Source organism: Bombina bombina, chromosome 2, assembly GCF_027579735.1.
Source record: "Bombina bombina isolate aBomBom1 chromosome 2, aBomBom1.pri, whole genome shotgun sequence".
NCBI classification, from domain to species: domain Eukaryota; kingdom Metazoa; phylum Chordata; class Amphibia; order Anura; family Bombinatoridae; genus Bombina; species Bombina bombina.
The window spans coordinates 1,439,106,514-1,439,116,081 of NC_069500.1; the positions used below are offsets into that span (position 1 = coordinate 1,439,106,514).

The window sequence follows — 9,568 nt, forward strand, 5'->3', positions numbered from 1 at the left end:
AGTTTGTGTCACGTGTATGTGACTGTGCAGAGATATAAACATATGATATAGATACATATAGGCTTTGTATGAGTTTGTGTCACATGTGTATATGTGACTGTGTGCAGAGATATAAACATATGATATAGATATATATAGGCTTTGTATGAGTTTGTGTCACATGTGTATATGTGACTGTGCAGATATAATCATATGATATAGATATATATAGGCTTTGTATGAGTTTGTGTCACATGTGTATATGTGACTGTGCAGAGATATAAACATATGATATATATATATATATATATATATATATATATATAGTCATTGTATGAGTTTGTGTCACATGTGTATATGTGACTGTGCAGAGATATAAACAAATGATATAGATATATATAGGCTTTGTATGAGTGTGTGTCACATGTGTATATGTGACTGTGCAGAGATATAAACATATGATATAGATACATATAGGCTTTGTATGAGTTTGTGTCACATGTGTATATGTGACTGTGCAGAGATATAAACATATGATATATATAGGCTTTGTATGAGTTTGTGTCACGTGTATGTGACTGTGCAGAGATATAAACATGTGATATAGATACATATAGGCTTTGTATGAGTTTGTGTCACATGTGTATATGTGACTGTGCAGAGATATAAACATATGATATAGATATATATAGGCTTTGTATGAGTTTGTGTCACATGTGTATATGTGACTGTGCAGAGATATAAACATATGATATAGATATATATATAGTCATTGTATGAGTTTGTGTCACATGTGTATATGTGACTGTGCAGAGATATAAACATATGATATAGATATATATAGGCTTTGTATGAGTTTGTGTAATGTGTATATGTGACTGTGCAGAGATATAAACATATGATATAGATATATATAGGCTTTGTATGAGTGTGTGTCACATGTGTATATGTGACTGTGCAGAGATATAAACATATGATATAGATATATATAGGCTTTGTATGAGTTTGTGTAATGTGTATATGTGACTGTGTGCAGCGATATAAACATATGATATAGATACATATAGGCTTTGTATGAGTGTGTCACATGTGTATATGTGACTGTGCAGAGATATAAAAATATGATATAGATATATATAGGCTTTGTATGAGTTTGTGTCACATGTGTATATGTGACTGTGCAGATATATAAACATGATATAGATATACATATAGGCTTTGTATGAGTTTGTGTAATGTGTATATGCGACTGTGTGCAGCGATATAAACATGATATACAGTAGATACATATAGGCTTTGTATGAGTGTGTCACATGTGTATATGTGACTGTGCAGAGATATAAACATATGATATAGATATATATAGGCTTTGTATGAGTGTGTGTCACATGTGTATATGTGACTGTGCAGATATAATCATATGATATAGATATACATATAGGCTTTGTATGAGTTTGTGTAATGTGTATATGCGACTGTGTGCAGCGATATAAACATATGATATAGATACATATAGGCTTTGTATGAGTGTGTGTCACATGTGTATATGTGACTGTGCAGAGATATAAACATATGATATAGATATATATAGGCTTTGTATGAGTTTGTGTCACATGTGTATATGTGACTGTGCAGAGATATAAACATGATATAGAAATACATATAGGCTTTGTATGAGTTTGTGTAATGTGTATATGCGACTGTGTGCAGCGATATAAACATGATATACAGTAGATACATATAGGCTTTGTATGAGTGTGTCACATGTGTATATGTGACTGTGTGCAGAGATATAAACATATGATATAGATATATATAGGCTTTGTATGAGTTTGTGTCACATGTGTATATGTGACTGTGCAGAGATATAAACAAATGATATAGATATATATAGGCTTTGTATGAGTTTGTGTCACATGTGTATATGTGACTGTGCAGAGATATAAACATATGATATAGATACATATAGGCTTTGTATGAGTTTGTGTCACATGTGTATATGTGACTGTGTGCAGAGATATAAACATATGATATAGATATATATAGGCTTTGTATGAGTTTGTGTCACATGTGTATATGTGACTGTGCAGAGATATAAACATGATATAGATATATATAGGCTTTGTATGAGTTTGTGTCACATGTGTATATGTGACTGTGCAGAGATATAAACATATGATATAGATATATATAGGCTTTGTATGAGTTTGTGTCACATGTGTATATGTGACTGTGCAGAGATATAAACATATGATATAGAGATATAGATATACTGTATATAGGCATGGTATGAGTTTGTGTCACGTGTACAAACATACACATATAGCAGGTAACCCACAGAATGATGAATTAACCCTCAGTACCATGTAAAATGATTATTTAACCCATCGGCTTCCAGTAATACCCAAAACAATATTATGACAGCATTTCCAGCTTAAAACACACAAATAACAGTAGTTTTAACCCTTAAAGACCCAGCAACACAGTTTTTTTTCCCCATTTAGGAGTCAGTAACCTCAGAGTGAGAGCACAGCTTTAACCCTTTAGGAGTCAGTAACCTCACTGAGAGCACAGATTTAACCCTTTAGGAGTCAGTAACCTCGCAGACAGAGCACGGCTTTAACCATTTAGGAGTCAGTAACCTCAGAGCACAGCTTTAACCCTTTAGGAATCAGTAACCTCACAGAGCACAGCTTTAACCCTTTAGGAGTAAGTAACCTCACAGAGTGAGAGCACAGCTTTAGCCCTTTAGGAGTCAGAAACCTCACAGAGTGAGAGCACAGCATTAACCCTTTAGTAGTCAGCAACCTCACAGACAGAGCACAGATGTAACCCTTTAGGAGTCAGTAACCTCACAGAGAACATATTTAACCCTTTAGGAGTCAGTAACCTCACAGAGAACATATGTAACCCTTTAGGAGTCAGTAACCTCACAGAGCACAGCTTTAACCCTTTAGGAGTCAGTCAGTAACCTCACTGAAAGAGCACAGCTTTAACCCTTTAGGAGTCAGTAACCTCACAGACAGAGCACAGCTTTAACCCTATAGGAGTCAGTAACCTCACAAACAGAGCACAGCTTTAACCCTTTAGGAGCCAGTAACCTCAGAGAGCACAGCTTTAACCCTTTAGTAGTGAGTAACCTCAGAGAGCACAGCTTTAACCCTTTAGTAGTCAGTAACCTCACAGACAGAGCACAGCATTAACCCTTTAGGAGTCAGTAACCTCACAGAGCACAGCTTTAACCCTTTAGGAGTCAGTAACCTCACAGACAGAGCACAGCTTTAACCCTTTAGGAGTCAGTAACCTCACAGACAGAGCACAGCTTTAACCCTTTAGGAGTCAGTAATCTCACAGACAGAGCACAGCTTTAACCCTTTAGGAGTCAGTAATCTCACAGACAGAGCACAGCTTTAACCCTTTAGGAGTCAGTAACCTCACAGACAGAGCACAGCTTTAACCCTTTAGGAGTCAGTAACCTCACAGACAGAGCACAGCTTTAGCCCTTTAGGAGTCAGTAACCTCACAGACAGAGCACAGCTTTAACCCATTAGGAGTCAGTAACCTCACAGACAGAGCACAGCTTTAACCCTTTAGTAGTCAGTAACCTCACAGACAGAGCACAGCTTTAACCCTTTAGTAGTCAGTAACCTCACAGACAGAGCACAGCTTTAACCCTTTAGTAGTCAGTAACCTCACAGACAGAGCACAGCTTTAACCCATTAGGAGTCAGTAACCTCACAGACAGAGCACAGATTTAACCCTTTAGGAGTCAGTAACCACACAGAGCACAGCTTTAGCCCTTTAGGAGTCAGTAACCTCACAGACAGAGCACAGCTTTAGCCCTTTAGGAGTCAGTAACCTCACAGACAGAGCACAGCTTTAACCCTTTAGGAGTCAGTAACCTCACAGACAGAGCACAGCTTTAGCCCTTTAGGAGTCAGTAACCTCACAGAGAACATATTTAACCCTTTAGGAGTCAGTAACCTCACAGAGCTCAGCTTTAACCCTTTAGGAGTCAGTCAGTAACCTCACTGACAGAGCACAGCTTTAGCCCTTTAGGAGTCAGTAACCTCACAGACAGAGCACAGCTTTAACCCTTTAGGAGTCAGTAACCTCACAGACAGAGCACAGCTTTAACCCTTTAGGAGTCAGTAACCTCACAGACAGAGCACAGCTTTAGCCCTTTAGGAGTCAGTAACCTCACAGAGCACAGCTTTAACCCTTTAGGAGTCAGTAACCACACAGACAGAGCACAGCTTTAACCCTTTAGGAGTCAGTAACCTCACAAACAGAGCACAGCTTTAACCCTATAGGAGTCAGTAACCTCACAAACAGAGCACAGCTTTAGCCCTTTAGGAGTCAGTAACCTCACAAACAGAGCACAGCTTTAAACCTTTAGGAGCCAGTAACCTCAGAGAGCACAGCTTTAACCCTTTAGTAGTCAGTAACCTCACAGACAGAGCACAACTGTAACTCTTCAGTAGTCAGTAACCTCACAGAGCACAGCTTTAACCCTTTAGGAGTCAGTAACCTCACAGACAGAGCACAGCTTTAACCCTTTAGGAGTCAGTCAGTAACCTCACTGACAGAGCACAGCTTTAACCCTTTAGGAGTCAGTAACCTCACAGACAGAGCACAGCTTTAACCCTTTAGGAGTCAGTAACCTCACAGACAGAGCACAGCTTTAACCCTTTAGGAGTCAGTAACCTCACAGACAGAGCACAGCTTTAACCCTTTAGGAGTCAGTAACCTCACAGACAGAGCACAGCTTTAACCCTTTAGGAGTCAGTAACCTCACAGACAGAGCACAGCTTTAACCCTTTAGGAGTCAGTAACCTCACAGACAGAGCACAGCTTTAACCCATTAGGAGTCAGTAACCTCACAGACAGAGCACAGCTTTAACCCATTAGGAGTCAGTAACCTCACAGACAGAGCACAGCTTTAACCCTTTAGGAGTCAGTAACCACACAGAGCACAGCTTTAGCCCTTTAGGAGTCAGTAACCTCACAGACAGAGCACAGCTTTAGCCCTTTAGGAGTCAGTAACCTCACAGACAGAGCACAGCTTTAACCCTTTAGGAGTCAGTAACCTCACAGACAGAGCACAGCTTTAGCCCTTTAGGAGTCAGTAACCTCACAGACAGAGCACAGCTTTAACCCTTTAGGAGTCAGTAACCTCACAGACAGAGCACAGCATTAACCCTTTAGGAGTCAGTAACCGCACAAACAGAGCACAGCTTTAACCCTTTAGGAGTCAGTAACCGCACAGAGCACAGCTTTAACCCTTTAGGAGTCAGTAACCTCACAGACAGAGCACAGCTTTAACCCTTTAGGAGTCAGTAACCTCACAGACAGAGCACAGCTTTAACCCTTTAGGAGTCAGTAACCTCACAGACAGAGCACAGCTTTAACCCTTTAGGAGTCAGTAACCTCACAGACAGAGCACAGCTTTAACCCTTTAGGAGTCAGTAACCTCACAGACAGAGCACAGCTGTAGCCCTTTAGGAGTCAGTAACCACACAGACAGAGCACAGCTTTAACCCTTTAGGAGTCAGTAATCTCACAGACAGAGCACAGCTTTAACCCTTTAGGAGTCAGTAACCTCACAGACAGAGCACAGCTTTAGCCCTTTAGGAGTCAGTAACCTCACAGACAGAGCACAGCTTTAACCCTTTAGGAGTCAGTAACCTCACAGACAGAGCACAGCTTTAACCCTTTGGGAGTCATTAACCTCACAGACAGAGCACAGCTTTAACCCTTTGGGAGTCAGTAACCTCACAGACAGAGCACAGCTTTAACCCTTTAGGAGTCAGTAACCTCACAGACAGAGCACAGCTTTAACCCTTTAGGAGTCAGTAACCTCACAGACAGAGCACAGCTTTAGCCCTTTAGGAGTCAGTAACCTCACAGACAGAGCACAGCTTTAGCCCTTTAGGAGTCAGTAACCGCACAAACAGAGCACAGCTTTAACCCTTTGGGAGCCAGAACCTCAGGTAACACTACATTAACCCCTTGTGGGCTCTCAGACCCGGTTTAACCCGTTATATCAGCAGTAAGCCTAAAACAGAGGGTCAGTACCGCACTTACCTCTAGCCGTGTCCTGTCCCCCGCACGGTTGTGCCACGCACACAGGGAGCCATGAGCGCTAGTGACCCGAGCCCCCTCCCACAGGCCGCCCCACGTCACGCAGCTCCGGGGGCTGATACCGGCACATCCTGCAGCCCCGGGTCTCATGCACCCGCACCGCGTACACCCGCCTGTCATGCACTGGCACCGCGTATAGTGTGTGTATTATGTGTGACTAGTGTATAGTGTGTATATCATGTGTGTGTGACTAGTGTATAGTGTGTATATCAGTGTGTGACTAGTGTATAGTGTGTATATCATGTGTGTGACTAGTGTATAGTGTGTATATCATGTGTGTGACTAGTGTATAGTGTGTATATCATGTGTGTGACTAGTGTATAGTGTGTATATCAGTGTGTGACTAGTGTATAGTGTGTATATCATGTGTGTGACTAGTGTATAGTGTGTATATCAGTGTGTGACTAGTGTATAGTGTGTATATCATGTGTGTGACTAGTGTATAGTGTGTATATCATGTGTGTGACTAGTGTATAGTGTGTATATCATGTGTGTGACTAGTGTATATCATGTGTGTGACTAGTGTATAGTGTGTATATCAGTGTGTGACTAGTGTATAGTGTGTATATCATGTGTGTGACTAGTGTATAGTGTGTATATCATGTGTGTGACTAGTGTATAGTATGTATATCAGTGTGTGTGTGACTAGTGTATAGTGTGTATATCAGTGTGTGTGTGACTAGTGTATAGTGTGTATATCATGTGTGTGACTAGTGTATAGTGTGTATATCATGTGTGTGACTAGTGTATAGTGTGTATATCATGTGTGTGACTAGTGTATAGTGTGTATATCATGTGTGTGACTAGTGTATAGTGTGTATATCAGTGTGTGTGACTAGTGTATAGTGTGTATATCATGTGTGTGACTAGTGTATAGTGTGTATATCATGTGTGTGACTAGTGTATAGTGTGTATATCATGTGTGTGACTAGTGTATAGTGTGTATATCAGTGTGTGACTAGTGTATAGTGTGTATATCATGTGTGTGTGACTAGTGTATAGTGTGTATATCATGTGTGTGACTAGTGTATAGCGTGTATATCATGTGTGTGACTAGTGTATAGTATGTATATCATGTGTGTGTGATTAGTGTATAGTGTGTATATCATATGTGTGTGACTAGTGTATAGTGTGTATATCATATGTGTGTGACTAGTGTATAGTGTGTGTGACTAGTGTATAGTGTGTATATCATGTGTGACTAGTGTATAGTGTGTATATCATGTGTGTGACTAGTGTATAGTGTGTATATCATGTGTGTGACTAGTGTATAGTGTGTATATCGTGTGTGTGACTAGTGTATAGTGTGTATATCATGTGTGTGACTAGTGTATAGTGTGTATATCATGTGTGACTAGTGTATAGTGTGTATATCATGTGTGTGACTAGTGTATAGTGTGTATATCATGTGTGTGTGATTAGTGTATAGTGTGTATATCATATGTGTGTGACTAGTGTCTAGTGTGTATATCATATGTGTGTGACTAGTGTATAGTGTGTATATCATGTGTGTGACTAGTGTATAGTGTGTATATCATGTGTGTGTGACTAGTGTATAGTGTGTATATCATGTGTGTGTGACTAGTGTATAGTGTGTATATCATGTGTGTGACTAGTGTATAGTGTGTATATCATGTGTGTGACTAGTGTATAGTGTGTATATCATGTGTGTGTGACTAGTGTATAGTGTGTATATCATGTGTGTGACTAGTGTATAGTGTGTATATCATGTGTGTGTGACTAGTGTATAGTGTGTATATCAGTGTGTGACTAGTGTATAATGTGTATATCGTGTGTGACTAGTGTATAGTGTGTATATCATGTGTGTGACTAGTGTATAGTGTGTATATCATATGTGTGTGACTAGTGTATAGTGTGTATATCATGTGTGTGACTAGTGTATAGTGTGTATATCATGTGTGTGTGACTAGTGTATAGTGTGTATATCATGTGTGTGACTAGTGTATAGTGTGTATATCATGTGTGTGTGACTAGTGTATAGTGTGTATATCAGTGTGTGACTAGTGTATAATGTGTATATCGTGTGTGACTAGTGTATAGTGTGTATATCATGTGTGTGACTAGTGTATAGTGTGTATATCATATGTGTGTGACTAGTGTATAGTGTGTATATCATGTGTGTGACTAGTGTATAGTGTGTATATCATGTGTGTGTGACTAGTGTATAGTGTGTATATCATGTGTGTGTGACTAGTGTATAGTGTGTATATCATGTGTGTGACTAGTGTATAGTGTGTATATCATGTGTGTGTGACTAGTGTATAGTGTGTATATCATGTGTGTGTGACTAGTGTATAGTGTGTATATCATATGTGTGTGACTAGTGTATAGTGTGTATATCATGTGTGTGACTAGTATATAGTGTGTATATCATATGTGTGTGACTAGTGTATAGTGTGTATATCATATGTGTGTGACTAGTGTATAGTGTGTATATCATGTGTGTGTGACTAGTGTATAGTGTGTATATCATGTGTGTGTGACTAGTGTATAGTGTGTATATCATGTGTGTGTGACTAGTGTATAGTGTGTATATCATGTGTGTGACTAGTGTATAGTGTGTATATCATGTGTGTGTGACTAGTGTATAGTGTGTATATCATGTGTGTGACTAGTGTATAGCGTGTATATCATGTGTGTGACTAGTGTATAGTGTGTATATCATGTGTGTGTGACTAGTGTATAGTGTGTATATCATGTGTGTGACTAGTGTATAGCGTGTATATCATGTGTGTGACTAGTGTATAGTATGTATATCATGTGTGTGTGACTAGTGTATAGTGTGTATATCATGTGTGTGTGACTAGTGTATAGTGTGTATATCATGTGTGTGTGACTAGTGTATAGTGTGTATATCATGTGTGTGTGACTAGTGTATAGTGTGTATATCATGTGTGTGACTAGTGTATAGTGTGTATATCATGTGTGTGTGACTAGTGTATAGTGTGTATATCATGTGTGTGACTAGTGTATAGTGTGTATATCATGTGTGTGTGACTAGTGTATAGTGTGTATATCATGTGTGTGACTAGTGTATAGTGTGTATATCATGTGTGTGTGTGACTAGTGTATAGTGTGTATATCATGTGTGTGACTAGTGTATAGTGTGTATATCATGTGTATGACTAGTGTATAGTGTGTATATCGTGTGTGTGTGACTAGTGTATAGTGTGTATATCAGTGTGTGGCTAGTGTGTATATCATGTGTGTGACTAGTGTATAGTATGTATATCATGTGTGACTAGTGTTGTGACGAAACCAATCTCGCCACTGTACATTGGAGGGCCTGTTATGGAACATTCTTTGGGCTGGAGGTACATGGGCTTAAGGATACCCAGAGACTGCATGAAAATATGGAATTTTATATGCTGGACACCCCATGTACTTTCATAACTCTGTCTTATGTCTATGTCACCCTGTATCC

At 39.5% G+C, this 9,568-nt stretch overlaps 1 protein-coding gene across 2 annotated transcripts in view; it reads right to left on the minus strand.

Annotated features, from left to right (window-relative positions):
• The window catches only part of LOC128650447 (rho-related BTB domain-containing protein 2), a 315,002-nt gene extending 308,847 nt beyond the window's left edge, over positions 1-6,155 (minus strand). Inside the window, exon 1 of one of the 2 annotated variants that reach the window (XM_053704389.1) lies at positions 6,067-6,155. The gene's annotated coding sequence lies outside the window, so the exon portion shown is untranslated. The remainder of the gene's footprint in view (positions 1-6,066) is intronic. The other variant, XM_053704391.1, reaches the window with a different exon arrangement.
• Between the last annotated feature and the right edge of the window lie 3,413 nt (positions 6,156-9,568).